Here is an 18708-nt window from a genome sequence, read left to right on the forward strand (position 1 = left end):
AGAGAGAGAGAGTCCTCGGTCAAAAAGCTTGGCTGTGATGATCCTAGGCAAGCTTGGGAAAAGCCATCTGATGTCCATGGTCTGTTTTTTGGAGGACAGTCCTACATAACACTGGGCCTTGCTTGAGGCAGGAGAAATTCTGGAATGCAGTCTCTCCCCTACAAGTTCACTGTGGGCTTATCACAGTCTCACTCACAGAAAGTCTTGGGAGACATAAGTTTATCTCACAAAGCTCTAATCATTATTATTCAGTCACTGAAAATGAATATGGTAATGAGATGTGCTAGGTCTGTGAAGGATATCATCAATCAATCAGTCAACCCATTATTTTCATCATCATGTCGTGGAAGTCATCTTTGTGTCACACTTCAGAGTTCACAACATTGTTATGAGAGTGATCATGTTTGAGTTTCCTGACAGTCTCAGAGGTGGACCAGTTAGACATCACTTGCCTTCATTTTTATGATGAGTAAAATATGGTCCAGGGAGGTTGATTGGCATTTATAGGTTTTAACCTGTGGCCGGAAACCAGCACTTTGAAATCTGCCCGCCCCTTTGCTACTGTGCTGTTGTGCATTGAAGGGATATCTAGTTAACAATGCCAGGGACCTTCTGTGAGCTTCATAAGGCAGATAACTGACCACTACTCAACACAATGATACCTTCGCCTGTGACTGTGGTCCCTGGACTCAGACAGGGAGGAGCCTAGTCAACTGGGCATTTTTTTGCTGCTGCTCTGCATCTCAGTGGTAAGGGACTGAGTTGTTCTGATGCAAAGCCTACTACTTAAGGTATGATCCTGATGACCCATAGGCTACTTTGCATTCCACATCTGTACAATGGGATGGCTTTGTCTAAATTGGATTCTGTATTATAGGATATTCTAGATTGCAGATGTGAAATGCCAGAATGAATCATGACACAGACAAGATGGTATCAGGTGACTCTTGCTACTTGAATATGGGAGAGGGAATTTTTTAAAAAAATATTTAATAACCACATAATTAGAAACATTTCATTACAACAGCATTGACATAGTCAATAACAGTTTCCAGAGCAAAGATGCATCTCTTTCAAAATTGGCTGTAGTTTTTAGGTTTACAGTATTGAATTAATACAGTTATACATTATTGTACTCAGTATAAACCCTATAAGACAAAATTGAATGAGGTTTTAAGATTTAAAAAAGATCTCCATTTCTTTTTTTGTGATTTTTTAACTTAAAAAAATCATTGTTTTTACAACTAACACTGAGATGTTGGTGCATACATCATCACCTTCTTTTTAAAATGGGACTTTTTGCTACTCTAACATTCCCCCCTCTGAAGAGGTAACCTTAAAATCTTTTAGGGATTAGATAAGAGCTCCCAAATACTTTTGTCATTTTTGGCCTTTGGAACAGAGTATATTGCCAAGAGGCCCAAGGGCATTTTGACTTTTAGCCAAGAAACTGGCTACTTTTCTTTGGGGTCTTTTTTACCCTAACTGCCTAGTCAGTTCCTACCTCCTATTCTTATCACACCATCCTCCGAAGAGAGATTACCCTAATTGCTGATAGGGAATCAGACTGCTCTGGCTTCTTCCATGCTGAACAGGGAGAGAGGGTAAGGCGATTGGAGTAGCCCTTCAGTGGGTCTATCTAAAAGACCCCCAAATTGCACAACTCTTATCTCTAGGGGGAAAAGAAAGTCCTTGAATCATGACTAGGAGATGTGAAGGAGAAGTAAAGGCAAGAGTAATTAGCATTACAAGTTCTAGACAGGGAACTAGAGAAAAGTCAGAACAGGGCAAATTTTAAATGTTTGTATGAGAGTTCATTGGAGTTTCTTGATGAGGGCTTCCAAAAGCATCCCTCTATTGGGTTCCTCCACATTTTTCTTTTGTCTGTCAAGGCTGGACTTGAGAGTGATGGATTCAGGATTTGCTTTCAGGCATTTTGATAGCTGTTGGAGTGGTTAGAATCAGTGTCAGTTCCCTCTCAAAGGCTTCTTGATGGGGGAGAAAACAAATTTATCCATCATTTTTAGAACAATAGTGGGTTGTCTCTCTTAGCTACAGGTGGGCACTACAGTATTGGAGACCAAGATTTGAAGTCTTACAACTGAGCAGCACTTTCTGATTAGGAACAAAATCATCAATGAGAAATAATTGTCTAAATAACTTAAAGATCTCCATTTCTTTTAAAAATATACTGTTTCATACAGAAAAACTCATTTTTAATGCAACTAAGACTTAGATGTTTGCACATGCATCTCTAATCTCTATGTATCTGATTATTACTAGCCACAGTCAGTTACTTTCTAAGATCCTTGGCATCTTAGCATGGATATAAAGTCATTGGGTAGATTTCAATGGTAATGTTTTTCATGTCTACTAATTAACATGAAGCAAACTTTTATGCTTCTCCCTCAAATATAACTCATTTTTTATTTATTGATTTTTTGTGTGTATTTCATACAGAACATCCCAAACAATCTTATTCATTTTTATACCTGCATCCCAAGTGGCACCCTCCCATAGCCTCCCCCACTGGAGCCCATATACTCTGTCATCCCTGTTACTGTCCATTGTGTTGTCAGTGCTCCCAGTCATTCCTCAGTGCTAGTCCATCCGTTGAGTCTAGTCAGCCTATCTAGAGATCCTTGTTTTAGAAAGATCAGCTCTTCTTCACCTAGCAGCAACCAGTTGCCAACATTCCTTTAGATAAGGTTGGGGTCTGCTGTTCATTTTCCCAGTTCTATGCTGGGTTATTGGGGAAAGGGAATTTTTAAGATAGTACCAGCTGGCATTTTAGAATTTTGTGGGACATTTTCACATATATTCTTCCCATGTATGCTCCAAGCAATTTTGCCTGTGCATTTTACCCATCAGGAAGTGGAAGGTCTTGCTTAGGCTGCATCAGTGATACAGTCAGAGGCATTTAGCTATCAGGTCTGGAATCCCTAGGCTTTCCTGTACTCCTCATGCAAGGCCCAGGTTTGGTCTTGGTTCTTATTCTGGTTAAAGCATTTTGTGTTTTGGCTAACTGCTGGGTTGTTTTATTCCTGTCTTCTCCTTTATGCTACAGTATTAGGAAGCATTCTGTTCCATATTTTAAATTTTATTCTTGGTGGAAGACCAGCTCCCTGATTGGAGTCTAAACTTCTACACTGGGTATAGGTATAAGATTCAAGATGCTTCTTGCTTATCATGCTCAATATGCCAAGGACACAGTTGGTGATGCCATGTCATGGTCAATACTATACCATACCTGCCATGTCCTTTGGTTCATGACATTCCAACTATTGGGTTTACCTCTGTCTTTCAATGTAGTATTGTTTTATTAAGAAAGAAATAAGAAATAATTTTAATGTCCCCCAAAAGGGGATGAATTAATGTTTTAAAAGTCTGCTAGGGACATGAAGATTAAATACATTCAAGGTGCCTATGATGATGCCCAACACATACTAAATTCTCAACAAATGTCAACTATTATTATTTTTAGAATTATTAATAAGGAGGAAAGTTTCACATTAAAACTGTCAGCATCACACGTCTACAAAGAGGCTAAACTCGGGGTGTCATTTCCAGGTCTGTCCTCATTTGAGCCTGCATGACAGGTGACAACAGACCCCAAGACCAATGACTCTGCCTGTACCTTCCCCTTTGATCAGCTGCTTTTCATCTTGGTAAGGAAGAGGGGGTTGCAGATGTCAGGTAGATGGTATTTTAAATGTTTAAAACAGCTCAAAGAAGAACCAAATATGTTACAATAAAGAACATCCCTCTTCTTTGCTTCTGATTCCTAGCACAGAGCCATAAAAACTTACTTATCCTAAGGGATAGGAGTGTCTTTGTTATACTAGTGAGGTGACTCAGGGTGGACTCCTAGGTACCTTCAGGATGAGTCTGGTCACCAGAATGACTAAGCATATGAGGAAAGGGTTGGACCTTTGAATTGTTTGATCTCTGGGGGTGGGGGGTAGGGGGGTGTGAGGGGATGGAGATTTGTTTGTATGCTGATGGCTTAATCTTATGCAATAACACTCCAATAAAAACTTTGGCAGAATGCACAAGACTTGTGCAAATCCAAGCCAGACAAAAACCCAACATGGATGGGGGAGGTTGGCAAGAAGCCCCAGCCATAGCTGAGGATCCATTGGCAAATGCTAGCTACTGGGAGAGGGAGAGTCAGTTTTCCTTACTGCTGTGTTGCCTGGTAGGCTGACCAGACTCCAAGGTCCCAAGAGCATTTCGGAAACAGATTAAACTTGATAGGTCTTAAAAAGGACAAATAATAATAAAGGACATGAAGCAGGAGGTAGAGGGCTTGTGGAGAAGGAGGGGGAAAATAAGTGGGGGTGGAGAGGGGGCTCTGACTCATGAATCAGTACAAATATATTTTTTAAAAGTTATGCCGGGCATGGTGGTGCATGCCTTTAAAACCAGCACTTGGGAGGCAGAAGCAGGCGGATCTTTGTGAGTTCGAGGCCAGCCTGGCCTATATAGTGAGTTCCAGGACAGCTGGGGCTACAGGGAGACCCTGTCTCAAAAAGATAAAAAAAAAGTTACATGGCAAAAAAAAATAAACAAACCACTCCCCTATTCCTCTGGGTACCAGAGCTTAGAACTTTCTGGCTTGCATGTACCTCAGTGTGCAGAGGGTGATGTGCCTAATTCTACAGGAGGAGGACATGTCCTTCCTTCCAGACCTCATGTCATGTGGACTGTGTATAATAAAACTCCACTCATGAGGTAGCACATTTCTGAGTCCTGTGAGTCATTCTAGTAAATTCTCAAATATAAAGGGATCAGATCATAGGAACCCTTGAATTTGTCACTGGTCCATCAGAAGTGTGGGTCCCCAGGACTTGTGGAGGACTGAGTCTCTTAAAAATTTATTTATTTATTTATTTATTTATTTATTTAGTGTATTTCATATAGAACATCTCAAACAATCTTACTCATCTTTATACCTGCATCCCAAATAGCACCCTCCCATAGCTGCATGCATGTAAGGGCACTTGTATTGTGCAGTGACTGAAGAGGACAGAAGAGGGTGTTAGAACCCCTGGAACGGGAGTTATGGACAGTTTTAGCTGCCATGTGGGTTCTGGGATTTGAACCCAAGTCTTCTGCAAGAGAAGCTGGCTTTTAACTACTGAGCCATCTCTCCAGCCCCAGGATTGAGTCTTTGGATCTATGAAGTTTGACTCTTATTCTGACTGGGTGGCCAGTATCAGAAGTGACCTCAGTGACAGTATAACCAGTGGAGGTGGAAATAGTCTAACCACATGGTTAAAACAGTCACTAGCAAGACATCACATTTTCTATCCCTTCACTACCGCAAACCAGGGGCAGAGCAGCCCATGCCAGATGCTGGGAAGTCTGGTTCCTTCCACAGCCCTCACTCTGCATGCTGTTCTCAACCTTGCCCTTTGATGCGTATGAAAACTCATCTTTGAAAAGGCTGACAACTATTCAAATTCCAATTTTTCATTTGTATCTAAGAATTTTCCTACTCATAGAATGAATGTCCTCCTGGCGTACAAATTACAGTACTTGGTTTTCCTTCCTTTATCCCTCCCACCCCCAACTTTTCTCAACTACAGACCACCGAGCACATATCCTTGCTGAATAGCAATTTCATTTACAAGACCTCTCCGGTCTGTCAGACTTGGAGTTTAAGCAAGCGTTGCTGCTCAGAGTTTAAATGCAACTCATTAACTGCAGGACATGTTCTTTTCCTCACTGCTTGGATTTATTTTTAAGAAATGAAGATTGCATTTTATTTCAAAGTTGGGAAAAGCAATCCCCCCAAAATGTGTCAAGAATTGTCTTGATTGGTTTTAGGTCACTTGGAGTAAGGCGTGCAAGCACCATAAACATATAGTAAACAGTGTCCTGTAGGAATAAGGGCTCTTGCTCCCCTGGGTCCTGATGCAGAGCTTTTCATTTCTTTTTTTTTAACTTTAAAAACTGATTATCCATCTGCAAACCAGACACTGTGTCCCATTACTAGTAGCATGTTCCAGCATTTCCTCTTGTCAGAATAAATTGGTGTGGACTCAGGCCATGCAGACCCACTGTAATACTAGTATAATGAAATAAAAAAAAAGAAATGCAAATATGTTAACAAACACATCCAATGTACAGGTACCCCAAGGACAAAGAGGCACAGCTCTCCAGAGCATACATGGCTTCCTATTATATTTGTTTATACAACTCCCCTTGGGAGGGTCAGGCAGAGGCAAACTATATTTGTGAAGACCACATGGCATGAAAACATCTTATAGGCAGAAAAATTGTCTTATTTAGAAATCCTCTCTAGAACTCCACTCACAGAAAAAATTACCTGGACTTTGTTAGAATTGCCTGTATGTGGTGAAGGGTCTCATGGGCATCTGGGGTAGGATAGGCGGGCTCTCAGCTAGATAAACAGCTCATGTTGTCACACGGGCTATTGCCCACCAGCTGTTTGACTCTAACCATGCCCCTTCTGCACAGGAATGAACAGTACCTTACATATTTTATTAGTTACTTTCTTGTTGCTATGATAAGATACCTTGAGAAAAGTAACTCAAAGAAGAAAGGGCTCATTTTAGCCTACAGTACCAGAAAGATACAGTTCATCATGGTGGGGAAGACATGGCAGGAGACAAAGAGGTACGGAGGTGGGGAAGGGAGCCAGGCTGCCGCACTGTGTCCACAGCCAGGATGCAGAGAGTGATGGATATGTTCAATTCATGTTCTCATTTTTATAGGGTCTACGATCCCAGCACAAGGAGTGGCACCACTTACAATGGGCAAGTGTTCCCGTGTCAGTTAACCAAATCAAGATAACAGGCATGCCCAGATGTCCAGCTCCCAGGTGATTCTAGATCCCATTACACTGACAGTTGACATTAACCATCACAGAAATCTTTCCTGTTCTAATCCTATTGGAGGGTCTGCCCTGCTCCTTACCTTATCATGTCCTAAGCTTCTGGCTATGAGAGGGGAATTCTCTGCTCAGGGTGTGCCAAAAGCAGATATTTGGTGGTGGAGGTTTGGGAAGTGGATCATGGAGAGAGAGAATAATCAGGGAACCATACCATTTATGTCAGGACAATGTTGCTTCTAATAACTTGAGTAAATATTCCCAACATCATAGCCATGGCAAATTCAAATCAGAAGATGCTTAGGTTTATTTTTGCTGTTAAGAAGCATTTTAATTCTTGTCATACTCATGGTTCTACATTTCTAGTAGAAGGGAGCATAATTACTGAATGGGCGTTCATTGCAGATGCATCAATAATGCATTTGCTTTTGCAGTATGTTTCCTTCTGTTATCATTGTGGTGGTAGATTGTGAGTGTAAGCAGATTTAGTAATGTCATCATGATTTATGAGAATATGATGCGTTTAGAAGAGCCTGGAAGTAAGCTCTTCACAGAGGGTAGAAGGACGGTTGTCATGATGGTGACCAGCGGGTGGCAACTCTGCTCTTCTATTAAGGCTTTCAAAATACAGACGCACACCTGGATCCTTTGCTAGCGATCTCATTTCTTTGATTTTGTACTCCCCCAGGAATTGTTATGGGTATTTGTATTTCTATTTGAAGTGAGGTATGGTAGAACGAAAAATCTATTTTGTGTTAATATTTATGGGAAAAGTAGAAATTGGAGTCAAGCTTTGGTGGAAATGTATATCACGGAACCGGTGGGCCAAATATGTCTGGATCATTGTAATGATTATTTTTATTTATTGACTTGAGTCTAGTGGAATAGACTCAATTCCACTGAATTGAAGCCTTTATCAGGTACCTGCTGTGTATAATGCACACAGCAGTTGGTATGGGTGGACCTGTCAGAAATAGCCTCAACACAAAACAGAATGAAATGAGTACCACTCACAGGAGCTATTGAAATGAGGTCAAAGAAAGAAAGATCATACTTACAGAGTGCATTGGCCATATTCCCTGAAAACAGAGCTCAAGCTAAAATTGCATGTGCAAATTCTTTCCTGCGTGTACAATCTCAGGAAAGCAAGACTTAGGGAAGTGAGGTGAGAGAGGGAAGGAATGCAAGGTAAGTGCATTGTCAAGCTGATGTCAGCTTTTCAGGAAAGCAGAGGGCTGCTCAGTCATGTGGGTCACCTCCAGAGAGACTGCATGGAATGGATGGCCCTCTGTTTAAGAAAGCATTTGTTGTTTCTTGTCTCTTTCCTGTCTCCTAGTAGTAAAGTCTGCTTCAGGGACACAAAGTTTTTCAGCATTGAGTTGTGTTATTCAGCCCTCCAGGAGACTGATGTTGAGATCAGCACCTCAGTGGGTCATGTCTGTCCCATGGTCAGGTATAGTAAGTGAGTACTCGCAGGTACCTCTTGGGTCTGTGATAACGGCAGTCTTGACTTGTGTTTTATGATTATTGAGGCAATATGACATGTCTATAATGCATTCCAGTCTGGAAGTAACACAAGTAAGTAAAGATAGAAATGAGGAAGGGGTCAGGCTAAGCAAACCTGGAGTGGTCCATATCTATCCAGTTAGGATCAGGAAAAGGCGTTAGAGGGAAGGTAAAACAGGAGATAGCACTTAAAAATGATCAGTGGGCATGACAGTAGTCCCCACAGCTAAGCTGTAGAACCAGATTAGGTGTCCATCACCACGTGACTGGATTAAGACAATGTGGCATGTAAATACAATGAACTATTATTTAGTCATAAGGAAGAATAACATTGTCATTTTCAGCAAAATAGATGGACATTATACTAAATGAAATCTGTCAGATATGGGCAAGTATTGCACGTTCTTTCCTTGTCAAAACTGAAAAATGTGGACTCCAATTTAGAAGTCATCTCTAGAGGTTGGTAAGCTAAGGAAAGTGTATAAAAGGAAGTTGAGGGGTTGGAGATTAAGAGTGCTTGCTGTTCTTGCAGAGGATCCAGGTTCAGTTCCCAGCACCCACATGGTGGCTCACAAGCACCTGTAACTCCAGCTCCTGGGTATCTGACGTTCTCTTCTGGCTCCCTGCCATCACACATGTATGGTGCATATACATACACTCAGCCCTCCAACCCCTGCAAAATAGGAAATAAAATCTTAAAAAAAGGGAGGTTGGATTTGATCAGTGAATACTATTATATATATGGACATGTGACCCTGAGCTCCATTAATATGAATAATTGCTATGTGTTTGTCGGGAGCCGCCCCGCCATTACAAGATGGCGCCGGTTTCCTGCTTCCTGGTTCTTCTTGCCTGATTCGGCTTCATCTGAACGCATGCGCTCATGATATGCTAATTGAGACCGGGTATGGTCTCCAATCAGAGATCTCCAGCCCCAAAGGTGATTTGCAGAGATCCAATAGCAGACGGACGCCGCCCTAGGAGAGCTATATAAGCAGCGCGTCCCCAGAGCTAGGGGTCCTTCTCCATCTGTACTCGAGAGCTTCAAGTAAAGTTGCGCTGGACAAATCCTCGTTGTGTTGCGTCATCCTTATTCGGCAAAGGCTGCGCGCGACATGTGTTAATAAAAATGGTTAGAATTTTGACAGCGATAGAGACATTGGCAGTGAGATTTAAATCAGTTAAAGGCATGAAGGTGGTGTATAATTTAGATCTAGAATATTCCCCAAAGACCCACGTGTTATAAAGGCTTGGCCCCTCATTTGGTTTTATTGGGAGGTAGTGGGACCTTTGGGAAGTGGGGCTACTGAGAAGTCTTCAGCTGTTTTGGGGGTATGTCTTCAAGAGAGAGAGAGAGAGCAGGAGCTTGGTGTCTTCTTCTTTCTCTCTAACTTCCAGGCCATGAGATGAAATGGTTGTCCATTACAGTGTGTTCCCACCATGATGTGCTGCTGCAATCCAGAAGCTGATCATGAACCAAACTCCTAATGCTGTGAGCTGAAATAGCCATTTTCTTTTTATAAGGTATTAGTTACAGTGTCAGAAAGTTAACTAACACAAATGGGGAGGTAGAGACTGTTGGAAAGTACAACTATTCCACTTTGACTCAAATCTAAGATATATGTAGAGAAGAGTTGGAAACATGGTTTTTGAAATACACTGGGCTTTTCTTAGGAAAGGCCTTGAGATCAAGTATATCAGTCAGCTGTTGCTGCATAACAAAGAAACAAAACTTTGTATCATATAAAAACAGGCCTTATTTCTTGCATATTTGCTGACTGGTTAAAGGGGCTTTCCTTCAAACTGCAGGCTTTTGGGTTTGCTGGAAACGCTAGGTCTGCCTTGATTTGTACCTAAGTGATAGGTGATGAAAGAACCTATGCTTTTCTCTATACACCTCAATTCTGGTGTTCACCCTAAAGAGGTAAGAGATAGCTAAGGAGAAAGTTCTTCTCATGGAACTCACAGGAACTAAAATTGCTGCTTGTGTTGAACTTGGTAGCATACCCTGGTCTTACTGAAACCATGTGGCTAAGACCAAGGCTGGTAACTCAGGAAACACCCTGGTCATGGAAAAGATGTAGATGCACATGCTTCCTCCAGGCAGGTAAAGAATTGTGACCAATAGCCAGGTATGGTGCATCCCCACAATCCCATCTACTTGAGATGCTAAAGCAGGAGAATTACAAGCTTGAGACTGACTTGGGTCACTTAGTGAGGGCAGTCTCAAAAATACAAAAAAGGTTAGAGATGTAGTTCGGTGACAGAGCCCTTGACTAGTCCACATAAGACCCTGAATTCAATCTTCAACACACATGAGTTCTTGTCCAGATTTACAGTATAAATCATGATTTTCTTCCTGTGGAGCAGGCCTTAAATTCAACCAGAAAACATATGGTTGCCCCCATAACATTCCACCCTTGACCATATCTTGCCACACTGGTTATTTCTATATCTTACAGGGCTCACAGCTGGGCAAGACTGTTGATGACTTTTTTTCCTCAGCATCCTGTGTTGCACCTTCCAAGACTGTGAAAGGTAGCCAGCAGGGAGGAAGATTCCAGTTTAGTGCTTGTTTGATTTCTTCAAGTCCTGTGACCAAGTATATGATGCATTCAGCAATAGGGTCTTACATCAAGATCCAGTAGGCAATCAAGAGCAATGGCAATAGCTTGTATATTTAGGGGACTTCTGGATCCCCTCTGACCAACAACTAGAGGGAGGATATATTACACCTGGCAGTAAGCTTTTTATTTAGCGATCTATGGCTTCTGGAAAGAGCACTAGCCCCCATGTGGAGTAACTTCAATTAAACTCATATATACATATATATATGTTTATATATATAAATCTTTCACAATAGTAGGTTTCTATATGGCTTTTTCAGACAACCTTAGTGTTAGTTAATAATATTACATTGCATACTAAAAATTTATTAAAAGAATAAATTTTGGTACTCTATACACATACACATTCACACACACATCACAGAAAATGATTATGTGAGATAATGTTAACTTGAGCATATATAATAACTTTGCTATATATTTATATACCAGAATATCATATTGCCCACCTTAAATATTTGTAATAAAAAAGAGGTGAATAAAGCCTTTTCCTGGGGGAAAAAGAGCCAGTTGCACCGTCTTTCCCACTCTTTGTCAAGGCACACTTCTTTGCCTCAGACTGGCTTTACTTACCCCTGGCCCTTTGTCATTGCCCATCCTGTTCTTGGTGGCTCCCTCTCCCATTCCTGCAGTGGTGGTCATATCCTCAGGGCCTGGGTGGCTCAGCCTTTTTCAGATCCTTCTATACTCTGTCCAATCTCTGGCTTGATGAGGCGTCTCTTTTCCCATAAAATCTTCTGTGACTGGGCATTTTAACACTCCATTCCTTAATAATTGTCTCATTAGGGCTGATCCCATTTGCCTAAGTAGTTTGGGAATGGTTTGAAGGTAGGACCCGAGTCTTCCGCTCTGTACTCTTTGTAGCATCTAGCTTAGCCCTGATACAAACGTGGTGAATAATAAAGTATTGACGGATCGATTTTTATAGGCACTATGTGCATATTTGATGAACTTTACTGGCTCTTGGCCATGTTGCATGTGTTAAAACTAGACTCCTTAAGGGCAGCAATAAGCCCTTCTGCATCTCTCTGGCTGCCACCCAGTGGCCCCAACATGCCCTCTGAATCAGTAATTTGTGAACTTTTTATAGCTGTTCATTCTACCTCTTCATGGCGTGTTTTTGTTTTGATGTCTCACTATGAAGTGACTTCATGAAAAGAGACAGAGAAGGCTGGGGATGTAGCACAGTTGTTAGAGTGCCTGTCTAGCATACAGAAAGCCTCATGTTCGATCCCCAGCACTACATAAACCCAGCTGTCATGGTATATGACTGTAATCCCAGCATTTGGAAGATGGAGGCAGGAGGACCAAGAATTCAACATCATGTTCATTCTGCTGTATAGTAGGTTTGAGGTCAGCCTGGGCTACATAAGAGCCTGTCTCAAGTGATAATACAATAATAATGAGATTGGTGAAGTGAGCCAAGGACTTGGTGCCCATTGTATGTGAACTCCGGTCTCTGCTGGTATGGTGATTACTTAGCATGTGATGGGATTCCAAAGTCCAGGAAACACTGACCATTCACTTTTGGGCTATGTGTTACTTTTTGCCCATTATGTAAATGAGGTATGAAAATAACAGGCTGTTTTGATTTCTCCCTCTTATACTCTGAAAACAGTGACCATATGGTTGTCTCTCTGCCTGGGGTGTGAAGTGGTGATTGACATGGTCCTTTCTGGTGAGGAAGACTCAATTTCCTTTTTACTGCCTCAAGAGACACCCTCCTTCAGAGCTTTGCTGACTCAGGGCCTCTCAGAGGGAAGCTGTTATTTCCAGGGGGTGGGTGAGTTTGGCTTATGCTGCTGACAACGAAAGCAGGTGCTCCCCTCCTGGACTGTAGGCTATTTACTGCTCGGAGCTGTTTCTTGATTGGGAGGATGGCTGGGTGAATTGGGAATAATTTAGCTTTACCCTTTGTGTTCTTTCGTTCTTGTCCCCTGGCCTTAATGTCTTTTGCTCTTGAATGCTGTTCTATTTGACAATACCAACTGGGGAGCTTACATCTCCCAGTCACAGTTCATCATTGAGGAAGCCCAAAGTAACTCAGGGCAGGAACCTGGAGGCAGGAGCTGAACCACGGGCCATGGAGAAACACTGCTTACTGGCTTGCTCCCCTGGTCAGTGCTCAGCCTGCTTTCTTATACAATACAGAACGACCTACCCAGGGGTGGCACCTCCCACAGTGGACTGGGCCCTCCCACATCACTCGACAATCAAGAAAATGCCTCACAGACATGGCCACAGGTCAGTCCAATGGAGGCAATTCTCCACCGAGGCCCCCTCTATCCAGATGTGTCAAGTTGACAAAGTCATCCAGCACAGATACCCATTGCTCTGATAACTCTCCCACCTTCTCCAAGGCTTCAGTACAATGTCCTTATGAAATTATGAAAAAGTGTCAAATGGATGGGCTTGGGAAACGTTACATTAGGTGAGGTAACCCAGGTTCAGGAGACAAATACCCCATGTTCTCTTTTATGTTTCTAATTCTTATGTATGTGTATTTACATGAGAGTGAGGGTCATGAAATCAGAAGGGAACCATGGGAAGGGAAGAGAGGCCAGAAGGGAGGGAGTAAGGGAGGGTAATAGAACACTGTGGAATGAAAGTGGAAAGAGGAATGTTGGGGGCAGAAGGCTATAAGTGGGGCTATATGAGGAGAAGGAGGTGTACAACCAAAATTAAACTTGTTGCTTTGTACACTAATTTAGAAAAATGTCTTTTTTGGAGTAGGTAGGATTGTGCAGGCCCCAGCTATTTTTAAGAAAAATTTTAATTTATTTTTATGTGTATGAGAATTTTGCCTGTGTGTAACTAAGTGAACCTATGTTGTGCAGTGCTCTTTTGGAGGCCAGAAGAGGGTGGCAGAGCCTCTGGAACTGGAGTTCTGGATGGCTGTTAGCTGCTGTGTGGGTGGAACCTGAACCCGGATCCTCTGCAAGAGCAGCCAGTGTTCTTAACCACTGAGCATCTCTCCAGCCCCAGCCCCAGGCTTCTGGTCCATCATCTGAGCTGCAAGACTCAATTTAGTCCTTCATGTTCTCTGGATAAGCTTGCTGTTATAGCCTTTTATTTATTCATTCATTTAAATATTTTTATTGACTCTTTGAGAATTTCATACAATGTATTTTGATCATATTTAGACTCCTCCCCATGTCCTCTCAGATCCACTACACCTCCCTACCCCCTCACTTCATGTCCATATTTATTTATTTTTTATTTTAGGCCTAGCAAGTGAGTCTAATTTATGTTCCCCAAGTGCTCTTTTAATGTGGGTCTATTCCTTTTTGTGTTAGCCTGGTCAACCTATCTGGAATCACACCCTTAAAAAAACTGTATCTCCCTCTCCCAGCAGCTATCAATTGCCAGTAGACCCTCAGCCAGGGCTGGTGTTTACTGCCCATCTCCCCCTCATGCTGGGATTTTTTATTGGATTGGGCTTGCACAAATATTGTGCATGCTGTCACAAGCACTGTGGGTTCATATGTGAAACTGCCCTGTTGTGTCCAGAAAATAAGGTTTCCTTGTATTCCTCCACCACCTTTGGCTCCTATGATCGTTTTGCCTTTGCTTCCACAATGATTCCCAAGCCTTGGGAGGAGAGGGTGTGAGATAGATGTGATTTAGGGCTGAGTATTCTATAATCTCTTATTCTTTTGCATGTTGACCAGGTGTCCGTCTCTGTTAATTGCCATTTACAAGAAGCAGCTTCTCTGGTGAGAGTTGAGAGATGCACTAATCTATAGGCATAACGGTCATTAGGAGTTAGTTTAATACTATGCCTATTTAGCAGGATAATAGTAGTAGGCTGTTCCCTGTGGCCTGCGACCTGTGTGGCTACAGGTTCTTGACCCTAAACACAATGCCAAGTATGGGCTCCATCTTGTGAAGTGAGCCTTAAATCCAATCAGAAAGTGGTTGGTTTTCCCATGACATCGTTTTTTTTTTTTTTTTTTTTTTTTTTTTTTTTTTTTTTTGTCTCTCTGTTTATATAGTGAATTTTAGTCATTTTTACCCCTCAATTCCCCTTTCATCCCCTTTCCTTTCTTGCTGGACCCCTTCTCAGCAAGTATCCCTTTTATACAAAAAGCTGTCATAATTTTAAATGGCTTCATGATACACTTTTTTTTTTAACTGATAAGCCATCTCTCCGGCTCATGATACACTTTTTTGGGGCCTTTTTTGTGACAGGGGCTCACTGTAGCCCCAGCTGGCTTAGAACTTGCTTTGTAGACCAGGCTAGCCTTGAACTCACAGAGATCTGCTTGTCTCTGCCTCCCGTGTGCTGGAATTAAAGGCATGCACCACCACACCCCACATGATACACTTTTAAAATAGAATTTCTTGGTGGCATTCAGGGGAGCACTGAAAATCACAAGATAATCCCCTCATGCCTTCTCCCAGTGTTAATCTTATTCAGTGGAAAGCCATCTAGACATCTTAGAACAGTACTATGGGTGTTAATAACTGTGAAGCAGAATGTAAAGTTCCAATGAAAGTTTTAGTTAAAAGGTGAGATTTGATGAATGTGTGCTCCGTGGGGCATTTGGGCTGTGTGACATCTACTATCCCATGGTTTTAGTCCCCAAAGTTTTGGAACCTGTGATGGTTAGGTGTAATTGTCAATTGACACAAGTTAGAATCACCTGGGGGAGAGTCTCACCTTGCGATTGTCTACATTGGGTTGGCCTGTGGACATGCCTGTGGGAGATTGTTTTGTTTGTCTTAATGGACCATCTTAAGACCCATCTGTGACAGCTTTCCTTGTTCTTAAGGTTCAGATAGCCCCGCCCCCTCACCAACAAGGCCTCAGGACCTTGCCAGCCCTTGAGAAAAGGGAACAGAGTTAATAAGAACCTTGGTCTTTGAAGTCAAGAGAAGCAGACTTTACTCCACTGTTTGGCCAACACATCAGGCTTCCCCTTTGATCTCTAAAGGGGGCAGGTTTTAACAATCCCTCTCTCCGGTTCCCCCCCAACTTAAAAAAATATCTTCCCGCCTTCTGCACCCCCCAGAAGCCTCCCCCTATAAAAAGACTCCAGCTCAGGACCTGGCACAGACATTTTCCCTGCCCTGAAGGGAATCTGTCCCATGTGTTCCTTTGCTAATAAACTCTATTTTGCTGGAGTTTTATCTGTGTCCTGGTGCTTTCTCCTGATCAACTGGATTCATCCATCGCCCGCTTTTACCTATCAGTTGTCAGCTTGACATCCTTGGTTAGAGGGAAATTCAAGTGAAGAATTGTTTCCATTTGATTGGCCTGTGGCCATGTGTGAGGCATTTTCTTGATTGCTAAGTGATGTGGGAGGACCCAGCCCACTGTGAGCATTACCGACTTGGACCTGTATTATATAAGAAAGCAGACTGAGCACAGGCCAGGGGAGCAAGCTAGTAAGCCTTGTACATCCGTGGCTGTGTTCCAGGTTCCTGCTTTGGCTTCCCTTGATGATGGACTGTGCTGTAACCCAAATAAACCCTTTCCTCCCCAAGTTGGTTTGGGTGAGTGTTTTTGCACAGCATTGGAAAGTAACTAGGATACCACCTTGAATGTGGGCAGCACCTACTGGTAGTGGCCTACATAAGGAAACATGGAGGAAGGAAAGATTTTTTTTTTCTTGCTTGGCCTTTACTCTCACTGGTGAACTCATCTACCCTGTTGCTTCTATTGCTGATTCTTTTGTTGACATTAGAACCAGCTTATTTGGGCTTCTAACATTGCCTGAAGACCAGAAGCTCTGGAATCTTGCAGGCCTTTGGCACCAGATTGGGACTGCTGAAGCACCTAGCTGGTGGACTGAGCAACTGAGGTGTCTCGAGCTCTCCAGTGCGAGACAGCCATCGTTGAACTAATCCAACCTTATTATGTAAGTCAATCTAATAAATCCTCTTTTGAGTGATACATATATTCAATCTACTAGTTCTGTTTTCTCTAGAGAACTGACTAATATAGAGGGCAATGCTTAAAAGTGGTCTGTAAACATTCTCTGGCTTAGTAGGAGGTTGTGCAGAGATGCAAACCTGGTCAGGGTGGACCAGGGAATCAGTGGATCAAAGACCAGGTCAGTAAGGCAGGCAGCCTTGCAGGAAGGCTGTGTGGAGAATCTCAGAGTTCAGTAAGGCAGAAACTTGAAGGAGGCCAGGAAGGGATTGAAGATAGGGCCTGGACGCCTGGGCAAAGTCTTGAAGACTCTTCTGGTTCTACTAAATCCAACTGCCTCTGCCCAGAGTGCTTTCCCTTCTTCCTTAAGCCCTTAAGGAATGGCCCTTACCCTGGTCAGAGATATTCATGATCATTGATAAATGCTTTCTAGGGTACTTGCAATTATTTTATTTTTTATATTTTTATACTGTGTATTAATTATATAAAATAAATGAGTTTTATTATATTTTCCTATATGTGTATAATGTACCACATCATATTTACTACCCAGCACTCTCTCTGTCCCTGTTCCTTGATCCTGATGGTCCTCCTCCTCTTTCCAAATAGTCTTTTCATGGTGCTTTTAAGTTACAGTCAATAAACCAGCAAAAGAGTTACGTGTTGTGTCCCTGTTCTTAACTCCTTCCTGGCCTACTTCTAGAATCTGCCTTGTTCTCTACATTCACAATTCAGATGCATATTACTTTCTAGAAATCCCCCTCCTCTCCCTCTTTCTCTCTCTCCCCCTCTCCCTCCCAAGATAGGGTCTCATGTAACCCACAACTGCCTCTACTTACCAGGTGCTGGGATCACAATTATGGACACCATGACCCATTTTTTTGTGGTGCCAAAGAGCGAAATCAGGGAATTGCATATGGTAGGCAAGCACTCTACTAACTGAGCTATATCACCAGCGCTACCACCTCCACATTTCTCAATATAAGCTTATGTTCTTTTCTCCAAACTCCCTTATTTGCAGTAATCTGTCTCCCATTTTGAGTCTTATGTTGGTTGACTTTCCAGGTTTTAAACATTAAAATAACCCTAATGACTAGTAGCTGTATGGGGTAAGTGGTTTTCTGGTTTTTTTTTTTTTTTCTCTGTGTGTGTGTGTGTGTGTGTGTGTGTGTGCCCATATGCCTGTGTGTGTGCCCGCATGCATGCACATGCATTCATGTGTATAAATGTGGAAATCCACATGCTACGTCACACATGTGGAGGTCAGAGGACCATTTTGGGTGTTGGTTCTTGCCTTCCACCTTGTTTGAGACAGAGCCTCTTTTATTGACATCCCTACCCTCTACCTTCGAGTTTCCAGGGATTTTTCTATCTCTGCTTCCCACCGCACTATAGAATCACAGGGATGTTTTGCATCCAGCTTTTACGTGGGTGTTGGGGAGTTGACAAGTGCTTTCCCACTGAGCTATCCCCTGGGTTGGTTTTCTGTTCATTACTTTCAAAATTGAAGACTAAATAGTTTCAGCTCTGCACCAGTTTTGTCAGCATGACACAAGCTAGGGACACGTGGTGCTCTAGGTTGCTTCTCCATTGCTGTGATAAAACAATTTGACCAAAGCCAACTGGGGGAGGAAAGGGTTTATTTGGCTTACATCTCCTGGGTCACAGTTCATCACTTAGGGAGCCCAAGGTAGGAACTCAAGACAGGAACCTGGAGGCAGGAGCTGAAGTACAAAATATGGAGGACCGCTGCTTACTGGCTCGCTCCTCTGGCCTGTGCTTAGCCTGCTTTCCTTCCTTCCTTCCTTCCTTCCTTCCTTCCTTCCTTCCTTCCTTCC

Source organism: Nannospalax galili, unplaced genomic scaffold (genome assembly GCF_000622305.1).
Source record: "Nannospalax galili isolate Female #2095 unplaced genomic scaffold, S.galili_v1.0 scaffold368, whole genome shotgun sequence".
In the NCBI taxonomy this organism is placed as follows: Eukaryota; Metazoa; Chordata; class Mammalia; order Rodentia; family Spalacidae; genus Nannospalax; species Nannospalax galili.